A 9,522-nucleotide genomic window follows, 5' to 3' on the forward strand; every position below is an offset into this window, starting at 1 on the left:
ACTGTGAGAATACTTTTGCCTTTTAGTCTCATTTTTGCTTAAAGTGGTGATGCCTTTCCTTTTAGGACCATTTCTGCCCTCAACCCGGGCATGTTTTACCCTTTATTGTTGCTTTTTCATCAAATCTGGGGATGTTTTTCCCTAATTTTACCATTTTGCCCCAAATGTGGGCACACTTTAGTTCTTTGGGCCATTTTTGCCCTCAGTCTGGGCACGCTTTGGTCCTTTTTGGCCATTCTCGACCCAAATCTGAGTATGCTTTAGCCCTTACGGCAATTTTTGACCCAAATCTTGGCATGCTTTGGATTGTTGAGCCAGTTTTGACCAAAATCTGCGCACACTTAGCCTTTTAGGCCCTGTTTTGACCCAAATCTCGGCACGCTATGGCTCTTTGGGGCTCTTTTCTCCAAATGTGGGCATGTTTTCCCTTTTATGACCATTGTTGCGCTGAATAGATTGATATTTTTACCCTTCTTCATTTTCGCCACACATCTGGCGTTGCTTTACTCTTTACAACAATTTATCCCATAAATTTGGGAATATTGTTGCCCTGTCTAGCTAGTTTGGCCCAAATCCGTGGGGACCAGCACCCCGCCCAGTTGTGCCCACTTTTCCGTTTTCTGGCCACTTCTGCAGCAATTCTGGAGTTGGTTTTGCCCTGTATGTGCAGTTTTGCCCCAAAGCTGAGGATGCTTTTTTACTTAGAGACAGTTTTGCCCCCAAACTGGGGCTGTTTTGCCCTTTACCGCTGATTTCACCCTGAATTTGAGCATTTCTCTTCTTTTTGTGAGCATTTGTGGTCCCTCGGGCGTGCGGCCCCGCAGAGGAGGGGGCTGGGGGATTTTTGTACCTCCCTGTGTCACCGTGGGTGCTGGTACTTACTATCACAGTGGTGCAGGCGGTGACAAAAACACTGCTGGGAGCTCAGCTCTCATTTTTACTCAAACCTGGGCCTGTTTTGCCCTTTATCGCCACTTTTCCCCCCAATATGAGATGCTCTAAGCTTTTAGGTCCATGCCTGCAGCCAGCGTGGGGAGGTTTTGCCTCTGAACGACTCTTTTGCCCCAATATGCAGAGCCTTTGTCCCTTTCTGTTGGTATTTGCAGTAAAACCAGGGATATTTTGCATTTTATGCCCTTTTTAGCCCCAAACCAGAGGTGCTTTTGCCTTTCTGCATTTATCTGCAGCAAATATGGCATTTTTTCTTGTACTTAATGCTGCCTTCTGCCCCAGCCGTGGGGGTGTTTTGCCACTTCTGCGCAGTTTTGTCCCAATGTGGGGATGTTTTTCCCCTATGGCTGGTTTTGCATCCGATTTGGGGGTGGTTTGCCTTTTATGTCCAGTTTTGCCCCAGCCCTGGGGACATTTTACCTTTTGCAAACAGTTTTACCCCAGATACGCCCATGCTTTTTTTTCTTTATTTTTGGTTTAGAGCCATTTTTGCCCCAACTGTGAGGATGCTTTTGGTTTTAGAGCCAGTTCCGCAAGCGATTGAGGGACTTGTTGTCTTTCGTGCCATTTTTACCCCCGATACGAGGATGCTTTTGCCCATTATCCCCAGTTGTGCCCAACCACAGGGATGCTTTTTCCTTCCAGGGTGATTTTTGCAGCAAATCTGGGGAGGCGTTGCGCTTTACAGCCAATTTTTCCCCCAATCTGGGTATGTTTTCCCTACACGCCTGCTTTGAGAGCAACCCTGGGGGCTTCTTGTTGTTTCTGGCCATTTTTCCCTAGGTGTGAGGATGGTATTCCTTCTTATTCCCTGTCTTGCCTGAAATGAGGGAATGCTTTGCCCTCTGTGGCCAATATATTTTCTACAAATATGAGGACTTCCTCATTTGAGGATTTCCTCAAAGGTTTTCCTTTTACAACCATTTTTTTCTCCTAAAAAAGAGGATGCTTTTGCTCCTTATGGACATTTCAGAGAATCCAGGGATGCTTTGGCACTTGATGCTCAGTTTTGCAGGAAATCTGGTGAGTTTATTTCCCTTGTAGGGGCAATTTTGGGTGCATTTAGGACGAAATCAGCCTGCGGTCCCTCGGGCGTGCAGCCCCGCAGAGGAGGGGGCTGGGCCGGGGGAATTTGTAGCGCTCTGTGTCACCGTGGGTACTGATGGTAGTTGGTATGGTAAAGAGGACCACAGTGGTGCAGGTGGTGACAAAAATGCTGCTGGGGGCTCAGCTCCATGCCCGGGAGCGGGTGGGGGCCCTTTCCCGGGGGACCAGCCCTGCGGTTGTGCCCTCTTCCCCTTTATGGCCACGTCTGCAGCAAATTCAGAGACGCTTTTCCCTTTCAGGCCACTTCTGCACCTAATATGGGGGGTGTTTTGCTTTTACGACCACTTTGGTGTGGATCTGGGCATGGTTTGCCCTTCATTGTCAATTTTTTTAGGGCATCTGGGGGTGTTTTGCCCTCTTTTGACAATTTGGTCCACATCTGGGCACGCTTTACCTCTTCCGCCCACTTTGGACCTGAATCCGGGCACGCATCGGCTCTTTGGACCAGTCTCAACCCAGACCTGGACACGCTTTGGCTCTTTGGGCCAGTTTTGATGCAAACTGGGCACGCGTTCGCTTTTTGGGCCAGTTTTGCTCCAAGTCAGAGAACGCTTTGGATCGTTGGGCTAGTTTTGACCCAAATCTAGGCACGCTTTGCATTTTACGGCCATGCTCAACACAAATCTGGGCACGCTTTTGCTCTTTGGTCCGGTTTTGACCCAAACGTGGGCACGCTTTGGCTCTTGGGTGCAGTATTGCCCAAGCCAGGGGATGCTTTTGCCCTTTATGGCAATATTTGCACCCAATCTGGCGCTGCTTGTGCAGGTCGTGACCTTTTCCTCTTTTGCTGAACCCTTTTGCAGCAAGTCAGGGCGAGTTTTCATTTTAGGGTGTTTTTTGCCCTAAATAGAGAGGATGTTTGTTCATTTATGACCACTTCTGCCCCAACTAGGGGGATATTTGGGGCTTTTAGGGCTAATTCAGCAGGAAACCAGAGGACGTTTTGCCTTTATGACCATTTTTACCCCCGATATGAGGATGCTTTTGCCCATTATCCCCAGTTGTGCCCAACCACAGGGATGCTTTTTCCTTCTAGGGTGATTTTTGCAGCAAATCTGGGGATCTGTTGTGCTTTATGCCCCGTTTCGCTGCCAGATCTGGGGCTGTATTTCCCTTTGAGGGGTATTTTGGGGGGCGGGAGGGATGAGCTCAGCCCGCGGTCCCTCGGGCGTGCGGTCCTGCAGAGGAGGGGGCTGGGCCGGGGGGGTTTTTGTACCTCCCTGTGTCACCGTGAGTGGTGCTGGTTGGGGTGGTATTCTTTATCACAGTGGTGCAGGTGGTGACAAAAACGCTGCTGGGGGCTCAGCTCCATGCCCGGGAGCGGGTGGGGGCCCTTTCCCGGGGGACCAGCCCCCCCCACTTGTGCCCTCTTCCCCTTTTTGGCCACTTCTGCAGCAAATGTGGGGCCGGATTTACCTTTTTGGCCACTTTTGCACCAAATATGGCGATGGTTTTCCTTTGATGACCATTTTTGCTCTAAATCTGGGCACGTTTTGCCCTTTATTGTCAATTTTGCTGCAAAACTTAGGCATGCTTTGCCTCTTTTGACCACTTTTGCCCCAAATCTGGGGATGCTTTTCCCCTTAGGTGCACTGTTCCCAAAAATGTGGGAATGCTTTTGTCCGTTATGGCCATTTCTGCAGCCAGTCTGGGCACGCTTTTCCTTATTTTGGCCCGAAATATGGGGATGCTTGTGCCTTTATGAGCATTTTTGCCCCAAATATGAGGATGCTTTCTCTTTTAGTAGCAAGTTCAGCAGCCAGCGTGGGGATGTTTTGCCTACCATGGCCTTTTTGAGCCCCAATCTGGGGATGTTTTGCACCTTTGGCCATATTTGCAGGAGATGTGGGGATGTTTTGCCTTTTAATGGCTATTTTGGCATCAAATCTGGGGATGTTTTTCTATTTATGGCCAGTTTTCCCTGAGATCTGGGTATGTTTTCCCTACATGCCTGCTTTGAGAGCAACCCTGGGGGTTTCGTGCTGTTTCTGGCCATTTTTCCCTAGGTGTGAGGATGGTTTTGCTTCTTATTCCCTGTCTTGCCTGAAATGAGGGAATGCTTTGCCCTCTGTGGCCAATATATTTTCAACAAATATGAAGACGTTTTCCTTTTATGACCATTTTTTCTCCTAAAAATGAGGATGCTTTTGCTCCTTATGGACGTTACAGCGAATCCAGGGATGCTTTGGCACTTGGTGCTCAGTTTTGCAGGAAATCTGGTGGTTTTTTTCCCTTGTGGGGCAATTTTGGGTGCATTTAGGACAAAATCAGCCTGTGGTCCTTTGGGCGTGCAGCCCCGCAGAGGAGGGGGCTGGGCCGGGGGAATTTGTAGCCCTCTGTGTCACCGTGGGTACTGGTAGTGGTTATTATGGTTATGAGAACCACAGTGGTGCAGGTGGTGACAAAAATGCTGCTGGCATCTCAGCTGCGTACCCAGAGGGACCCATTCCCGGGGGACCAGCCCTGCGGTTGTGCCCTCTTCCCCTTTTTTGGCCACTGCAGCACTGAAAATAGGGATGTTTTCCCATTTTTGGCCACTTCTGCCAGAAATCCAGGGCAGCTTTCGCCCTTGCTGGCCTTTTCCGTAAGAAATGTGAGCGCGGTTTTCCTCTTAGGAGCATTTTTGTCCCAAACTGGGACGTGTTTAACCCTTTATTTTCACATTTGCTGCCAATCGGGGTGTGTTTTTTCCCTTTTTGCGTTGTCAACCTTGCCACAACGGCCGGGATGTTGAAGGGGAAATTCTAATCGGGGCTGCTCAGCAGTGGTCATTCGTGACGAGGGAATGACGGGACGAGGAGGGCCGGCTGCAAGAAGGGGTTAAACTGTCTGGCAGCAGGGATGCCAGGGACAGGAGGAGTCCTTGCAAGGGAGCGAATTTTCCCCGGGTGCTGAGCTAAGAAAGAGCCTCAGCGTGGTGTTGGGGACCCTGGTGGGATGGGAACCCTCAGGGACCACCTTTGGGTGGGGGGGAATGACCCACGGGGGATGGATGCCCCAGAAAATCTGGGGACATTTTGCCCTTTATGTGCAATTTTGCCCCAAATCTGGGGACATTTTGCCCTTTATGTGCAATTTTGCTGCAAATCTGGGGACATTTTGCCCTTTATGTGCAATTTTGCCCCAAATCTGGGGACATTTTGCCCTTTATGTGCAATTTTGCCCCAAATCTGGGGACGTTTATGCCCTTTATGTGCAGTTTTGCTGCAAATCTGGGGATATTTTTTTGTTTAGAGGCAGTTTTGCCCCAAATCTGGGCATTTTTTGCCCTTTATGTGCAGTGGTGCCCCACATCTGGGGATGTTTTGCCCTTTACGTGGTTTTTCCCCCAAAGTGGGGATGCTTTTTTTATTTAGAGTCAGTTTTGCCTCAAATCTGACTATGTTTTTTATCCTTTATGGACATTTTTGGACCTAATACAAAGATGCTTTGCCCTCTATTGCCACCTTTGCAGAAATATGGGGCTGTTTTATGGTTTAGGGCCACGATTTCCCCACATCTGGGCTTGATTTTGCTCTGTATTGCCAGTCTTAGCCCAAATAGTGGCATTTCTCTGTCTTTTATGGCCATTTTTTGCTCCAAATCCTGGGATGTTTTGCCCTTTGTGGCTAATTTTACCCTGAATCTGAGCAGTTCTCTTCTTTTCATGAGCATTTTTGCCACAAAGGTGGGGACGTATTTGCCCTTTGCAGCTCTTTTCGGAACAGATCGTGGGACTCTCATGGTTTATGGCCATTTCTAATGAGATATGAGGATGCTTTGGCACTTAATGCTCAGTTTTGCAGCAAATCTGGAGGGTTTTTTCCCTTGTAGGGGCATTTTTGGGTGCAGTTAGGAGGAGCTCAGCCTGTGGTCCCTCGGGCGTGCGGCCCCGCAGAGGAGGGGGTTGGGCCGGGGGATTTTGTACCCCTCTGTGTCACCGTGGGTACTGGTAGTGGTTGTGGTGCTTATCACAGTGGTGCAGGTGGTGACAAAAACGCTGCTGGGGGCTCAGCTCCACTCCTGGGGCTGGGGGGGGCCCTTTCCCTTGGGACCAGCCCCCCCCACTTGTGCCCTCTTCCCCTTTCTGGCCGCGTCTGCAGCAAATCCAGAGATGCTTTTCCCTTTCAGGCCACTTCTGCACCAAATCTGGGGATGTTTTCCTTTTACGACCATTTTTGTCCCGAATCTGGGCATGGTTTGCTCTTTATTGTCAACTTTTTTAGCAAATCTGGGGATGGTTAGCCCTCTTTTGACAATTTTGTCCAAATCTGGGCATGCTTTGCCTCTTCAGCCTACTTTCGACCTGAATCTGGGCACGCATTGGCTCTTTGGACCAGTTTCAACCCAGACCTCGGCATGCTTTGGATTGTTGGGCCAGTTTTGACCCAAATCTGGGCACGCTTTGGCTCTTTGGGCAAGTCTTGCCCCAACTCAGGGCACGCTTTCGATCGTTGGGCAAGTTTTGATGCAAATCTGGGCACGCTTTGGCTCTTAGGGACAGTTTTGACCCAAATCTGTGCACGTTTTGTCTCTTTGGGCCAGTGTTATCCCAAATGAGGGCATGCTTTGGATCGTTGGGCTAGTTTTGACCCAAGTCTGGGCACACTTTGGCTCTTTGGTCCTTTTTTGCCCCAAATCAGGGGATGCTTTTCCCCTTAGGTGCACTGTTCCCAAAAATGTGGGAATGCTTTTGTCCTTTATGGCCATTTCTGCAGCCAGTCTGGGCACGCTTTTCCTTATTTTGGCCCGAAATATGGGGATGCTTGTGCCTTTATGAGCGTTTTTACCCCAAATATGAGGATGCTTTCTCTTTTAGTAGCAAGTGCAGCAGCCAGTGTGGGGATGTTTTGCCTACCATAGCATTTTTGTGCCCCAATCTGGGGACGTTTTGCACCTTTGGCCATATTTGCGGGAGATGTGGGGATGTTTTGCCTTTTAATGGCTATTTTGGCATCAAATCTGGGGATGTTTTTCTATTTATGGCCAGTTTTCCCTGAGATCTGGGTATGTTTTCCCTACATGCCTGCTTTGAGAGCAACCCTGGGGGTTTTGTGCTGTTTCTGGCCATTTTTCCCTAGGTGTGAGGATGGTTTTCCTTCTTATTCCCTGCCTTGCCTGAAATGAGGGAATGCTTTGCCCTCTGTGGCCAATATATTTTCTACAAATATGAGGATGTTTTCCCTTTTATGGCCGTTTTTTCTCCTAAAAATGAGGATGCTTTTGCTCCTTATGGACATTTCAGTGAATCCGGGGATGCTTTGGCACTTGATGCCTAGTTTTGCAGGAAATCTGGTGGGTTTTTTTCCCTTGTAGGGGCATTTTTGGGTGCATTAGGACGAGCTCAGCCTGTGGTCCTTTGGGCATGCAGCCCCACAGAGGAGGGGGCTGGGCCGGGAGTTTTTTGTACCCCCTTGTGTCACCGTGGGTACTGGTGGCAGTAGTGCTGGTATTCTTTATCATGGTGGTGCAGACGGTGACAAAAACGCTGCTGGGAGCTCAGCTCCGTGCCCGGGAGCGGGGGGGGCCCTTTCCCCAGGGGACCAGCGCCCACGATTGTGCCCTCTTCCCCTTTCTTGCCATGTCTGCAGCAAATCTGGGGTTGGTTTTGCCTCTTAATACTGTTTTCTGCCCAGCTTATGCCCTTTATGGCCAGATTTGTTCCAAATGCGAGAATACTTTTGCCTTTTAGTCTCATTTTTGCTTAAAGTGGTGATGCTTTTCCTTTTAGGACCATTTTTGCCCTCAACCTGGGCATGTTTTACCCATTATTGTTGCTTTTTCATCAAATCTGGGGATGTTTTTCCTTATTTTGTCCATTTTGCCCCAGATTTGGGCAGGCTTTGGCTTTTTGGGCCTGTTTTGACCCAAATCTGGGCATGCTTTGCCTCTTCTGGCCAAGTTTGTCATCAATTTGGGGATGATTTGGCCCTTTGGGCCATTCTCGATCCAAATCTGTGCACTCTTTGGGCCTTTTTTGCCCCCAAACGTGGCATGCTTTGGCTGTTCTAGACTTTCTCAACCCAAACCTCTGAATGTATTGGCCCTTTTTGGCCACTTTTGGCCCAAATCTGGGCATGGTTTAGCTCTTCGGGCCACTTTCGACCCAAATCTTGGCACACTTTGCTCCTTGGGCCAGTTTTGACCCAAATCTGGGCACGCTTTGGCTCTTTGGGCCAGTCTCGACCCAAATCTGGGCAAACCTTGGATATTTGGTTCAGTTTTGACCCTAGTCAGGGCACACTTCGCCTTTCAAGGGCCCGTTTTGACCCAAATATTGGCATGCTTTGGCTTTTAGGACCATTCTTGACCCAAATCTTGGCACGCTTTGTGTCTTTGGGCGTGTTTTGACCCAAATCTGGGCACGCTTTGGCTGTTTGGGCCACTTTTGACCCAAATCTCAGTATGCTTCCCCTTTTATGACCATTGTTGCCCTGAATATGGTGATATTTTTCCCTTTCTTCATTTTTGCCGCATATCTGGGACTGCTTTTCTCTTTACAACAATTTATCCCATAAATTTGGAAATATTGTTGCCCTGTCTAGCTAGTTTGGCCCAAATCTGTGGGGACCAGCACCCCGCCCGGTTGTGCCCACTTTTCCATTTTCTGGCCACTTCTGCAGCAATTCTGGAGCTGGTTTTGCCCTTTATGTGCAGTTTCTGCCCCAAATCTGAGGATGTTTTCCCCTATATGTGCAGTTTTGCTCCAAATCTGGGGATGTTTTGCCCTTTGTGGCTAATTTTACCCTGAATCTGAGCAGTTCTCTTCTTTTCATGAGCATTTTTGCCGCAAAGGTGGGGACGTATTTGCCCTTTGCAGCTCTTTTCGGAACAGATTGTGAGACTCTCTTGTGGTTTATGGCCATTTTTAATGAGATATGAGCATGCTTTGGCATTCTGTGCCCAGCTTTGCAGCAATTCTGGGGCAATTTTTCCCTTGTAGGGGCATTTTTGGGTGCAGTTAGGATGAGCTCAGCCTGCGGTCCCTCGGGCATGCGGCCCCGCAGAGGAGGGGGCTGGGTCGGAGGATTTTGTACCACCCTGTGTCACCGTGGGTACTGGTAGTGGTTGTGCTCGTGGTTGTGCTTATCACGGTGGTGCAGGCAGTGACAAAAACACTGCTGGGAGCTCAGCTCCGTGCCCGGGGGAACGGGGGAACCCCTTTCCCAGGGGACCAGCCCCCCCCAGTTGTGCCCTCTTCCCCTTTCTGGCCGCTTCTGCAGCAAACCTGGGGCTGGTTTTGCCTTTTAATACCATTTTCTACCCAGCTAGACTTACCTTACGCCCTTTATGGCTAGATAATGTTCCAAATGTGAGAATACTTTTGCCTTTTAGTCTCATTTTTGCTTAAAGTGGTGATGCCTTTCCTTTTAGGACCGTTTTGCGCTAAACCTGGGCATGTTTTACCCTTTGTTGTTGCTTTTTCATCAAATCTGGGGATGTTTTTCCTTATTTTGTCCATTTTGCCCCATATTTGGGCCTGCT

The sequence above is a fragment of the Harpia harpyja genome, unplaced genomic scaffold (assembly GCF_026419915.1).
Source record: "Harpia harpyja isolate bHarHar1 unplaced genomic scaffold, bHarHar1 primary haplotype scaffold_190, whole genome shotgun sequence".
Lineage (NCBI taxonomy): Eukaryota > Metazoa > Chordata > Aves > Accipitriformes > Accipitridae > Harpia > Harpia harpyja.